The following is a 13,309-nucleotide window of genomic DNA, read 5'->3' on the forward strand; positions in this document are numbered from 1 at the left end:
TTGGTGAATCCATGGAGCATTGAAGGTTGATCGAGCATCAAAGCATTGAGATCTTCACCGAGTGCTGCTGAAGCAAGTAAGTGCTCAGCATTACCCTTGACATTCATGAAACTCTTTGAATTTTTGTTTCTTTTTTATCAAGTTTGCACTTTAGTTTAATCCACAAATTAATCTTAATTAGTTAGTTTTCATTAAGCATTGTAGGCACCAATAGATAGCTTGAAACTATCTCTAGCTCTCTATTGAATCAAAAACACAAAAAATTGGTGGAAAGATACCTAAATTAGTAGGAATCTGAGGGAAAACCATGCGAAATTTGCATTTTTCTGGGAAGCGAACGGTCATTCGCTTTATAGGCCATGGCTGTGCCACACCCATTCCCTTCTCAATTGGCCAAATCTGGTAAGATCTTTAGCACTGAATGTGGCAGTTGCATTAAAACTAGAATAATTGCATTAAATTGGGCATAAAGTGCATTCAATCAAGTTGGTACAAGTGAATTTGACAGGGAATATAGTGGGTGGCTGTTAGACCTACAGCCTTAAATTCCTTGAAATCCCTAGACAAAGCTTAAAAATCTTTAAATTTGACATTGCCCCACGGCCGTTCCAATCTTGTCACGGTCGTTCCAGATTTGCCACAGCCGTTCCTTCCTGAAGGGTATGCCCGTTCTCCAGAGCACTCATTGTGTTTGCCACGACCGTGTTAGATTTGCCACACCCATGCCATTTCCTTCCTAAAGGGCATGCCCGTTCTAGAGCACTCATTGTGTTTGCCACGACCGTGTCAGTTTTGCCATGCTCGTGCCATTCCCTTTTGCACTTGATTCAAAAAGCGTATGATCGTTCCATTTGTGCCATGCCCGTACCACTTGTCCTGAATGACCAAAGAGAACGCCCATACCATTTGTTTTGCCTAAAGCGTACGCCCGTGGCAATCTTGCCACACTTGTTCCCTTCTTGGCCCCAGCTTGGTATGCCTGTTCTAACAACTGCCATGCCCGTACCTTCTTCCTTCCTCCAAAGCGCACGTCCGTTTTGTGAAGCCACGCCAGTGACCTTTAGGAAGCAAACATCTGTGCCATTTTCCCTCTGAGAACCGTATGCCCATTCCCTTTAGCTTTTAAAAGCGTACACCCGCACCATTCCAAAGCATACGGCTGTTACCATATTATAGTAGTGATGTGTGTGAACACACTTAGGACCGCCGGGGCACTTTTTCCCTCACTAGGAGGTTTTTTCCCCCGTGCATTGTATATACGCCCATTATCTTTTAGGGTTTGTAATCTTTCATTTTTGGCACTCATAATACACTACAGTGTTGTGCTCAAGCTTTCTCATCTTCTTGAAGTTGTGTGTGCATTCCTGCAACCCTAATTCCAACAATTGGTATCAGAGCAGGCTTCCTCCTCCCGGGCAGCATCACCGGCACCTGCCGCTTCATCTCCTCCGATTGCAACGAGGTTTCACGAGCGTCTGCAGGTTAGTATATGCCGTGGGAAAGCCCATAGGGCTAGTTCGTTACAGAATTTTGATCTGAAGTCATTTCGCCCTCCGTTTTTGCATTCCAAGTACTGCGCAGGCAAAATCGTCCTACTGTGCAGATTTTCTGTCAAGATTAAAATCTGCAGGACAGGTGCCCATTCGTCTGTTTTGGGCTGTGCTACATAGCACAGGTCGATTTTATACAGGTTTACCTCTTACAGATAGCATTTACATCTAGTAGTACAGTCATTGGCCATGGCTGACAACAATGATGTATTCCGCATGTTGGCTGCTGAGGATAAGTTGGATGGCACCAACTATCCATTGTGGGCATATATGATGCGACATGTATTGGTAGCAAAGGGGTTATGGAACATTGTGCAGGGTATTGATGCACGTCCTATTGTGGCTGGGAATGCTGCAAACACATCAGAAACAGGTACTGTTGATGATGGTGCAGGCACAAGTGCTGTAGCAGCTGTTCGAGAACCACCACTTTCAGCAGAGCAGATTCGTTGGGATGGTAGAGATGCGCAGGCTCATGCCTTGATTGCGCTGTCTGTCAAACGTACCATTATCCCACATATTCGCTCCTGCAGGACTTCTAAGGATGCTTGGGATGTACTTGCCACATTGTATCAGGCAAGAAATGAGGCTCGTGTTGCTTATCTCCGAAAACAGTTGGAGAGTGAGCATATGAACGAAGGTGATTCTATGGATAGCTTTTTGACAAAGATCAAGGATTTCAAAGAGCAGCTCATTTCTGCAGATGAAATCCTGTCAGACAGTTCACTTGTGCAGACTGTTTTGAATGGTCTACCAGATTCTTATCAGGGTTTTGCTTCCACTCTTCGCTTGATGATGAAAGGCAATCCCAATGCCTTATCATTTGAGGAGTTAGTTTCTGTTTTGCTGCAAGAAGACCAGTCAAGGCAAAACAGGAATATTATGCGTGTCGCAGATCAAGCTTTCATTGCTAGTCAGAGAAGCGGGAAAGGTAAAGCTGGCTTTTCTTCTAGTAAGCAGAAATCTGCAAATGCTGCGCAACCAAAGAAGGAAGACAAAGATGAGAAGAAGGGTGACAAACAGAAGACATTTTGCAAGTACTGTAAGGGAAATGATCATGTCATCAAAGCGTGTCCTAAGCTGGCTGCAAAAGAGGCTAAGAAGAAAGAGGCTGGTATGGCTGTTGCAGATGCCTCTCCTTCTAACAATGAATCTGCTAATGTTGTGCTAGATACAGAATGGGCATTCAATGCGCAGTGCAGTTATGACCCATCTTTGCATGACACATGTATGTCTGCAGTAGATTCAGATGTATGGTACTTTGACAGTGGTGCCACTAAGCATATCACCTCGCAGCGCAGTTTATTCACTTTCCTTGAGTCTGCTCCCACAGGGAATACTGTCACTTGTGCCAATAACTCCTCTTATCCCGTTGAAGGAGTTGGACAGATTGTGCTGAATGTTGCAAATGGCAACACCTTTACACTTTTTGATGCATTGTATGTGCCAGGGATTAAAAAGAATCTGCTGTCAGTCTCCGCATTTGCCAAAACAGGTTTGGTTGTAAAATTTGTGGATGACAGATGTACTGTTCATGATCTCTCTTGTGGTGACATCATTGTAGCATCTGGTTCACTATGTCGAGGGCTGTATAAGCTCAATATGGATGGCAAATGTGTAGAGGATTCAGCATGTGCTATTATGGATACGCAGGCTATTTCAGATGCAAAACTGTGGCATGCACGTTTTGGTCATCTGAATTTTGCAAGTTTGCTGCGCCTGCAGAAATTTGAAATGGTGTCTTCTTTGCCTAAGCTTGAGGCACCTGTCAAGCATGTTTGTGAGGGCTGCATATTGGGTAAAATGCAGCGTGCTTCCTTTCCCAAAGATGGATCAGTGAGAGCTGAACGCAGATTGCAGCTTGTTCACAGTGATGTTTGTGGTCCCATGCAAACTCCATCATTTGGAAACTACCTTTACTTCGTGACTTTCATTGATGATTTTACCAGGCATGCATGGGTATATCCTTTGAAGGCAAAGTCCGAAGTGTTTTTGTGCTTCAAACAGTTTTTGGTTATGGCTGAAAATGTGTCAGAAAGTAAGATGGGCACCCTCCGTTCAGATCGAGGGGGGGAGTATATGTCTTCAGAATTTAATGCATTTCTCGCTGAGCGTGGGATAAAACACCAATGTACAGTGCCGTATACACCACAGCAAAATGGTGTGGCTGAGAGAAAAAATAGGTCTCTCATGGAAATGGCAAGATGTATGGTTAAGAGTCAAAGTCTACCACATGGTTTTTGGCTTGAGGCTGTCATGTGTGCCACTTATGTACTAAACAGGTGTCCCACCAAAGCATTACAGGTTGTCACTCCATATGAGGCTTGGCATAGCCGCAAGCCATCTGTTGGCCATTTACGTGTTTTTGGTTGCCTGGCATATGCATTAGTGCCTGTGCAACATCGCAGAAAATTGGATGACAAAGCTGTCAAATGTATTTTTGTTGGATATAGTGCTGAGAGCAAAGGCTATCGTTTGTATCATCCACAGACAAAGCGCATTTTGGTTAGCCGTGATGTTGTATTTGTGGAAGATGCAGTTCAGCCCTTGGTTTCATGTACTAAGGAGACAGATATCAGCTCACGTGATGTCTATGATACATTGTTGCCTCTTTTCAGTGGTGCACAGTCAAGTGCAATACCTCATGAGGCAGTTTTTCAGCCTATGCAGGTTTTAAATGATGGCACAGATCAGCCTATATCTGATGCAGATGTGCATGATGCACTTGAGGATGAGAGACAAGAGATTGAGGGCTCTAGGAATATGCCTAGATGGCTGGTGCAGACTTTGCGTGACAGCAAGTTGGATGCCCCTTTGTCTAGTCGCACTCGTTCTGGCTCTCATGGTGCCTCTTATGCGTCAGATTGTTATGCATTGGCTGTTTCTAGTATGTGCGATGAAAGTGAGCCTGTTTCATTTGATGAGGCACAAAGTTCAGAAAATTGGATGGCTGCTATGCAAGCGGAATACGATGCTATTATGAAGAATGGTACATGGTCTTTATGTGACTTGCCCCCTGGCAAGAAGGCCATTGGCACTAAGTGGGTATACAAATTGAAGCGTAAGCCTGATGGCACAGTGGATCGCCATAAGGCTAGGCTTGTTGCAAAAGGTTATGCTCAAGAGAAGGGCATTGATTTTGATGAGACTTTTGCTCCCACATGTCGTATGACCACTGTTCGTAGCATCTGTGCATTAGCAGCTCATAATGGTTGGAATGTACATCAGCTGGACATAAAGACTGCGTTCTTAAATGGAGATTTGCATGAGGAAGTGTATGTATCGCAGCCTCGTGGTTTTGTTCAAAGAGGGCAGGAAAACAAAGTGTGCAGGTTAAAAAAGGCTTTATATGGTTTAAAGCAAGCTCCACGAGCTTGGTATGAAAAAATACATGCATATTTGACTGCACATGGGTTTCAGAATAGTCCAACAGAAAGCACTTTGTATGTTAAACGTGTGGATGGTGTACATCTAATCATTGCTCTCTATGTCGATGACATGCTGCTCACAGGACCAAATGAGAGTCATATTGCTGATTTTAAGGCTGATTTGAATGCCTCTTTTGAGATGTCAGATTTGGGGCATTTGCATCATTATTTGGGGATACAATTTAAGCAGTGTGATGGAGGTATTGCTTTGTGTCAGACAAAGTATATTGAAACATTGTTGCGGAGATTTGGCCTTGAAGACTGCAAGCCTATTGCTACTCCAATGGAGACAGGTTTGAAGTTGAGTCTTCATGATGCTGGAGATCACTTTGATGTCACACTCTATCAGACAGCTGTTGGTTGCCTCATTTATGTATGCATTACGAGGCCAGACATTCAGTTTGCAGTCTCACAGGTGAGCAGATTTATGCATAGCCCAGGCATTAAGCATTGGCAGGCAGTGAAGCGTATCTTTCGCTATTTGAGTGGTACTCGGCATCTTGGGTTGTTTTATCCCAAGGGGGGATCATTGCCGCCAGATTTACATGTTTTTTCAGATTCTGACTGGGCTGGTTGTTATGACACACGCGTGTCCACGAGTGGTTTTTGCTTCATGCTTGGAAGCTCATGCATATCATGGTTGAGCAAGAAGCAGCCTACTGTGGCCACTTCTAGTTGTGAAGCTGAGTACAGGGCAGCTTTCACAGCTACGGTTGAGTGTGTGTGGCTCAGACGCCTTATGGCTGATTTGGGTGTTGGGCAGCCATCTGCCACCACCATCTTCACTGACAGTCAGAGCGCATTGGCAGTTGCGCGGAACCCAGTGTTCCATGCTCGTACGAAGCACATTGAGGTGCACTACCATTATGTCAGGGAGAGACTCTCTGCAGGAGAGATCAGTTTGGCTTATGTGCCAACACAGGATAACCTTGCAGACCTTTTCACAAAGGCTCTGCCTCGTGAAAAGTTCGAAGCTTTTCGCAAAGCTTTGGGCTTACTCCCTTTTGTGGATTCGTCCACATAGCTAGACACTTCCCTATACATGAGTGCTAGCTCTTGTTCACCGCATCACTCTAGGGGGGATTTGTTACCATATTATAGTAGTGATGTGTGTGAACACACTTAGGACCGCCGGGGCACTTTTTCCCTCACTAGGAGGTTTTTTCCCCCGTGCATTGTATATACGCCCATTATCTTTTAGGGTTTGTAATCTTTCATTTTTGGCACTCATAATACACTACAGTGTTGTGCTCAAGCTTTCTCATCTTCTTGAAGTTGTGTGTGCATTCCTGCAACCCTAATTCCAACAACGGCCGTACCATTTCCAAAAAAAAAAGTATTTCATAGGGGTGTTCTCTGCACAGTAGTTCCATATTTCCATGCACCTATGCTTGGGTAAATTGGTGCAAAATAACCCTCTTTTTGACGAAGTGAACTCTCCTGAAGCTCCCTCGCTTATAAGGTCGGACCCATCGATCAATAACACATGGAGTCAAATAGTGGTTATCTTTGACAACATCACTGACAACATCACTAAAAAAGAAGACCACCCCAGTACAGAAAGAGGAACTCCTGACCTCGAGATAGGAGAGCCTGAACCTCAGTGCATGGACAGACCATCTATCCAAGAGCAAGCTCCTATCTCTCCCACACATTCACAAAGAACCCTTGCTCTTCGAGGCTCCACAATTTTATCCTGGGAAACACACAGTTGGAAGAACCGCAACCCAGGGTGAGAGGTATGTACCATCCACAAGAAAGCGAGCCCACGATGTCTCTAGATCCTAGAGCAGAAGTAGGGCAGGATGAAAGCCAACAGACCCAGACTGAACCACCAGCCTAGAGATCCGTGCCTATTTCAGGAATGGCTGATTCTTTTAGGGCCCAAAGACCTATATAAAACCTAGGGCCAGGACCATCATCTCAAGGACTAGAAATGTCATACCAAAGAGAAAGGGTTTACCCAGGCCCAATCTGCGTGTATATCAGTAGTACCCACCATGGGGAGTTTACCTTGGGTACCACATGGGACCACAAGGGGCACAATCTAATCCACCTATAAGGCAAGGGCCTCCAATGTTATATTATCCTCTTGGCCCTGCTCCTCCTCTAACTTCTCCTCAACCTACACCCACTCCAGCCATGGCAGGGCTAACCCCGAAAATGTTAAGATTAGCCATGGAAATAGGGAGGGGGTGGCTGCGAGCATCACGCCCCCAACACCAGTGCAACTTGCACCAAGATTAGAGCGGAACAAACCCACCAATATCTCAAAGCTTATCACTAAGCTTGATGGGACTAGAGATCCCATCCCTCATTTGGAGATGTTTAATCAAATTTACGAAGCCTTTGGCCACGTAGAAGATCAAGTTAAGGTGAGTGTTTCCGATCTCACCCTTGATGGTAAAGTTGACCAATGGTTTAGGTCTTTGAAAGTTGAGGATAAGGCTAACTTTGAAGCTTTAAAAGAGGCTTTCAAGGTAGGATGTTCTTTCCAAGGCACCAGATGCAGTCCAGTTGAGCAGTTACACAATGTTCGATATAAAGGGGTGTTGAAACCCATATCAAGGGACACACGCTCCCACAGGACTTACAAGCCCAATGGATTCCCAAGGCCAGAACGATATATCTTTCTATACGAGTCAGACACCCACCACTGGCTAAAGTATGTAGGGCTGTTGAAGCACATAACCACTTCAACAATACATGGCAAAAGGAATTCACCAATATCTCCCTTCTAGTCCACATGACCACCCCAAAGCTAATGGAACCTATGGAACCCACACAGAACTAGAACTCTGACCACTCAAGTTCATCTCTGGATGGGGGGACCCTAGCGAATCACTAAGGGGGAAACCTCAAAGTTTCTTGGCCTAGTGTGTATGACCCAGCACCTTAGAACTCCTACTACTCGATTTCTTTTCTCACCCCATATCTATCTTAATCAAGCTTGTAATGCATCTCAGGATGTCACAGTATAAGGCACATACAATAGGCATGCTTTAACTATTTTGCTAGTGCACTTGCATGATTGCACATCATTCACACATTGAGCACCTAGGATAGAAAACTAATTACCCCATAGACCCCACTGATCTCTCTTGCACAACATGCCATAAATGTGTTGAGCATATCTAGGGCACTACGTTACATGGTGTAGCATTAGGCATAAGGACATATTGTGATCCAAGCACATACACTAGAATTCTTAGTCATGAATCTTAGCTTGAATTGGATCAGTGATCCAAGTTTCACATCATCATAAATCGTGATCCAAGATATACCCATCAATTGTCGACTAATGAGGCAGGTGAATCATAATTCACCTAAATTATCATCATAAATTACGATCCAAGATGGGCCCATCAATTAACTAATGAGGCAGTTGAATCAGCTAAATTGTGGCAATTCAACTACTGAATCACAATACAAGAAAACCAATTGTGCTAGTCATTCTCAGGATTTAGCTGACTTCAATCGATTGCAGCAGCACCAATTCACCTCTCTTAAGTCACATGAACATGACTGTATAAGGCAAGGAAGAGCCATGATTTATTCATTCCAATGAGTGCGATTGGAGGATTCAGAGGTTACAGAGCTCCTTGCACCAACCCAAATCGATCCCAACGCATGACTCTATCTCCGAGTAAGCAAGTAATAAAGGTAGCCATATTTTGAGTCAAATGTTCCACCTCCATTCCATTAGACAGTAATAAAGGTTTCAAAGTAGGTAGCTTCACATGCCAGTACTTCCTTGCACTAGCCAAGAGTTATCAAAGCTTGGAAAAAGTGGGGAGGTTTAAATGATAGCAATGTGATTATAAATATTATCAGTGTTATATGAATGCATTGATTTTCTTGTGAATGCCCAAAGATGTTAAAGCAACAAGCCAAGGTGTATATTATTGCTAGATTGAACAACCACTCCCAGTAGTAGATTCACATGCTACTACCACTTGATCATCTACATACATGCAAAAGTGGTAGTTAGCATTGGTATGCAACAACCACCACCCCACTAGAATAGTGGTAGCCTATGAGTTACCAGTGCTAGTGGTTTTGAGTGCTACTAGTGATGCTAGTGTTGTGGTGGTAGAAGTGCTAGTTACCACTATTCTAGTGCTGATTGTTGCACATGATGCTAACTACCACTTTTCTAGTAATGCAAATAGTCAGTGGTAGTAGCCTATGAAACAATGTTAGTGGTTGTGAGTGTTACTAGTGATGCTAGTGGTTGACCACTTTGTCAAAAGCACTAGTTACCACTATGCCTGGTGAGTGCCATTACCACTATGCCAGAGGTAGGTACCACTATGCCAGTGGTGGTGAGTGCTATTACCACTATTCTAGTGTTGATTGTTGCACATGATGCTAACTACTATCACTTTTCTATTAATGCAAATGGTCAGTGGTAGTAGATGGTCAATGTTGATTGTTGCACATGATGCTAACTACTACCACTTTTGTAGTAATGTAGATGGTCAGTGGTAGTAGCCTGTGAATTACCAATGGTGGTAGTGATTGTTAGTGTTACTAATGATGCTAGTGAGGGGCTAGTCAACAATTTGACAAAAGTGTGAGTTTTACTAGTATGCTAGTGAGGTGAGTGTTACTACCACTATGCATTGGTAATTACTCCTATTATAATGGTGATTTTAGCATATGATGGTGGTAACTACCACTTTTAAGTAACTACCACTTTAGCATATGATGGTGGTAACTACCACTTTTTGAGTAATGTAGATGGTCACCTTCTCTACTAATTTAGGCAAGTGGTAACTTATAACAAACTACCACTACCAGTGGTGGTACTTCTCCTCCAACTTAGAAAAGTGGTAGGAATTTTTTAATATCTAGTTGAGGTTGTTTGCAAGTAGTAGTAGTAGACTGTTAACTACCTATTAAACTGTATGAAAATAGTAATATACTAGTATTTGACTAGATAATTCATGATTGAAATGTAGGTTGAATTATTTCTTACTTTCAAGGAGATGCACCCTGAGGTGAAGATCTAGTAGGGGGACTTTGAGAAGATGAAGCCTTATTTTGTGCAGAACCTTAAGAATCGTTACACATGTTGCTACAGTACAAATGTGCACATGTGTTTTTTAAGGATTCAATAAATCACATGAGACATATGCTGCTTTTGGTGTACATGGGGCATAATGCCATTGCAATTGTCATTTTTGTAGTTCATATGATAATGTCACAGGGTGCACATCAGCTAAGAATGCCTATAAGAGAATGACATGTCTTTTGGACTCTATTTTATGTCCGAAACCTAGTGGTGACAACTACTATATTTTGAAATATCTGATTGGAGAATGCTCTACTTATGGACCAAACATAATGCCAAAGTGTGCAATGGAGAAATCATTTAGCAGTCACACTATAATAGTGCAAATATTAGAGGAAGTAGAAGTTAGCCTCAATAGTGAAGGAGTATAAACCATAAGAAAAGGTTTCTTGAGTTTATTTTCGAGGACAAAAACTTTCTTTCAAGGAGGAGGAAATGTTATGAGACTAACAGGAAACACTACAAGGTAAGACTAGAAAAGATTATTTATATGTAAAAGGTTTGCATATAAATAAGGTTCATAGGATTTCAAATTGGAAATACCTAAAGCAATGGTTAATAGGAATTAAGGTTAAAGTAAAAGGGATGTAGATGATGCACAAGGGAAGCCCAAAGGCCACAAAAGTAGGTGTCCCTTTCTAGGGGGAGTTGAGGAGGCATTAGAGAGTGAAAATGCCATGCCTAGCCAATGAAAGGTCAAGGGGCTGAAGTTGGAAGGTCATACATCACTTAGGCCTATATAACCATGTGTTTAGGGTCCATTTGGGATATGGTTGGGTGGAGAATCAAAGTTCTAGTCTTACAAGTCCTCAAGCTTATAATTCAAGGAGCATTATAATACTAGAGATCGCAATATTGTGAGATGACTCAACTAGACTATGTGGAACAATACAAGATATCATTAAGGTTCATTTTTAAGAGTATTTTTGTTTGATGTCAAGTAGTGTATTTTGGTTTAATGTTAAGTGGCATATTTTTTATTTAATGTCAAGTGCTGTAAGCTATAATGCAAAGTTCTCACGGTCACTGTTAACAAAGGACATAAGTGGGGTTTTCACAATGGACTCCACGAGGATATGGATATACCAAAGTGACACATTTGTTATCTAAAAACAATGTGAACTAGGTATGGTATGTAAGATGGATCCTTCTACTATGTTAATTTATAAACAAACTATAATAACTTCAACTAAACATATTAATTCAAAAATTTGATAATCCCATTCACATATGGTATATGGATTATATTAGGTTTTTTCCCATCCCGATCGCACAATGATCCAAGATGGTAGTAAGTTATTCATATTGTTCCCAGGAGTAAGCATATATTTCAAGAACTAAAAGATGAGGAGCTTGAAGACATGTCATATGGATAACTGGTGGCTATGGATAATGAGGACTTCAACATGGATCAATAAATTTTGACTATCTCTGTTCCATTGATATGAATACAAAAAATCAAAATAAAGCCATGGAAAAGCGTTGACGATGAGCAACCTACACTAGAATACCTTGACGATGAGCAACCTACACTAGAATACCTTAACGATGAGCAACCTGCACTGAAATACCTTGATGATAAGCAATCATGGAATACATTGATGATTAAGCAACCTACACTAGAAAGAGAGCAACCTGCACTGAAATACCTTGATGATAAGCAATCATGGAATACGTTGATGATTAAGCAACCTACACTAGAAAGAGAGTCCTACATGCACTATAGGCCTATCTATATCTATAGATTTGGTGACCTTCCAAGATCATATTGAAGATCATTTGTATGACATGGTTCTCCTACATCCACTATAGGCCTACTATTATACCTTTATATTTGGTGACATTACAAGATCTAGAACAAGATCATGATGATGGTCCCATGGATGATTTACCACATGAATATTGGTTTTTGCTATCTAGGAGCACAATCTTTTTGGGAAAACTCCTAGATTAGATAGATTCAGCAAATGGAAAATATTTTATGGCGGTGTTAATTTATGGGTTTAGTGGAGTTATGACTCTAGTAAGGAGAGATCTTAATCCCAATGTTAATGCCAATCACCCTAAGGGAAGGATCTTAGTGGTTGAGATCTTAATAGATGGGGAGAGAATATGGGTTATTAATGTATATGGGGCCCACAATTATAAAATTAAGAGCAATATGTGGAATTGGAATGCCAACTTAAATGCACAAGTTCCTTGTAGTGTTCTTAGGGATTTCAACATGGTTGAAAAGGTAGTTGATAGATGTGGTGGTAGCATTGTACTTATAGGGAAGGAGAAAGGGAAATGGTGGTAGCATTGTACTTTAAAATAGGGAAGGAGAAAGGGAAATGGGAAGAGCTTAGAAGGGGGTTGGGTCTTAAGGATAGTTGGTATCTAGGTGACTGGAGAGACAAGCCGGGTCATACTTATTTCAGTCTCCAATATCTTTCTTCTTCCTCCAGAATTGATAGAGTCTTCTTTAGCCAGTAGGCCTCGTGGGTGCCCCACACTTTGAGAGTCTTGGTTGATTGTAGTTCCACACTTTTTGATCACCTTCCTTTGAAGTGGAGTTGGACTATTAATAATGGGGCTGAAATAGATTGTTCTTATTACCCAACAAGGAAACTGAGAGTGAATAATTTGCTCCTGAAGGACCCACTCTTTGTGGAGTATACAAAAGAAAGCAATTAGAAAACTCAAAAGGAGAAAGGGGGCTGATGGTTCTTGGAGGCAGTTTGTCAATGAAATGTAGGGGATTATTAGAGCTGTGGGTAAATTGAGGGTTGAGGAAAGGAGAGGAGAGAGAAGGAAGTGGGCTACCTTGTTAGAGGAACTTCGAGTGAAGAGACAAACCATAGGTTTGGATGCTACTAACACAGCTTTGTATTTTAAGAGCTAGGTTAGTATTAAGGAGGAGGAGGATAGATGTTATAGAGAACAACAGAATTGGTCTAAATGGAATCTGTTCAATAACAAAAGAAAACCAGATAATAGGCTATTTAAACTCCCAAAGAAGAAGAGTGATAGTGAGATTGTGGGAAGCATTCTGGATGAAGATGGGACCCCTTTGAATGATATGAACACTCTTGCTATGAAATGGGTCAAATTTCTGGGGTCTACTCTTAGTCTAAAGGAGGATTGTTCTTTGAGGAGGTTTCAAGCTGAAGATAGGTTGTTGGGTTTACTGAGTCAAATGGTTTACTCAGATAAAGCTAGATGGTTAGAAAGAGACATTAAGGTGGATGAATGTTGGTGTGCCTTGCTTAAGC

This window comes from Cibotium barometz, chromosome 6 (assembly GCF_041138505.1).
Source record: "Cibotium barometz isolate CiBa-2024 chromosome 6, ASM4113850v1, whole genome shotgun sequence".
Lineage (NCBI taxonomy): Eukaryota > Viridiplantae > Streptophyta > Polypodiopsida > Cyatheales > Cibotiaceae > Cibotium > Cibotium barometz.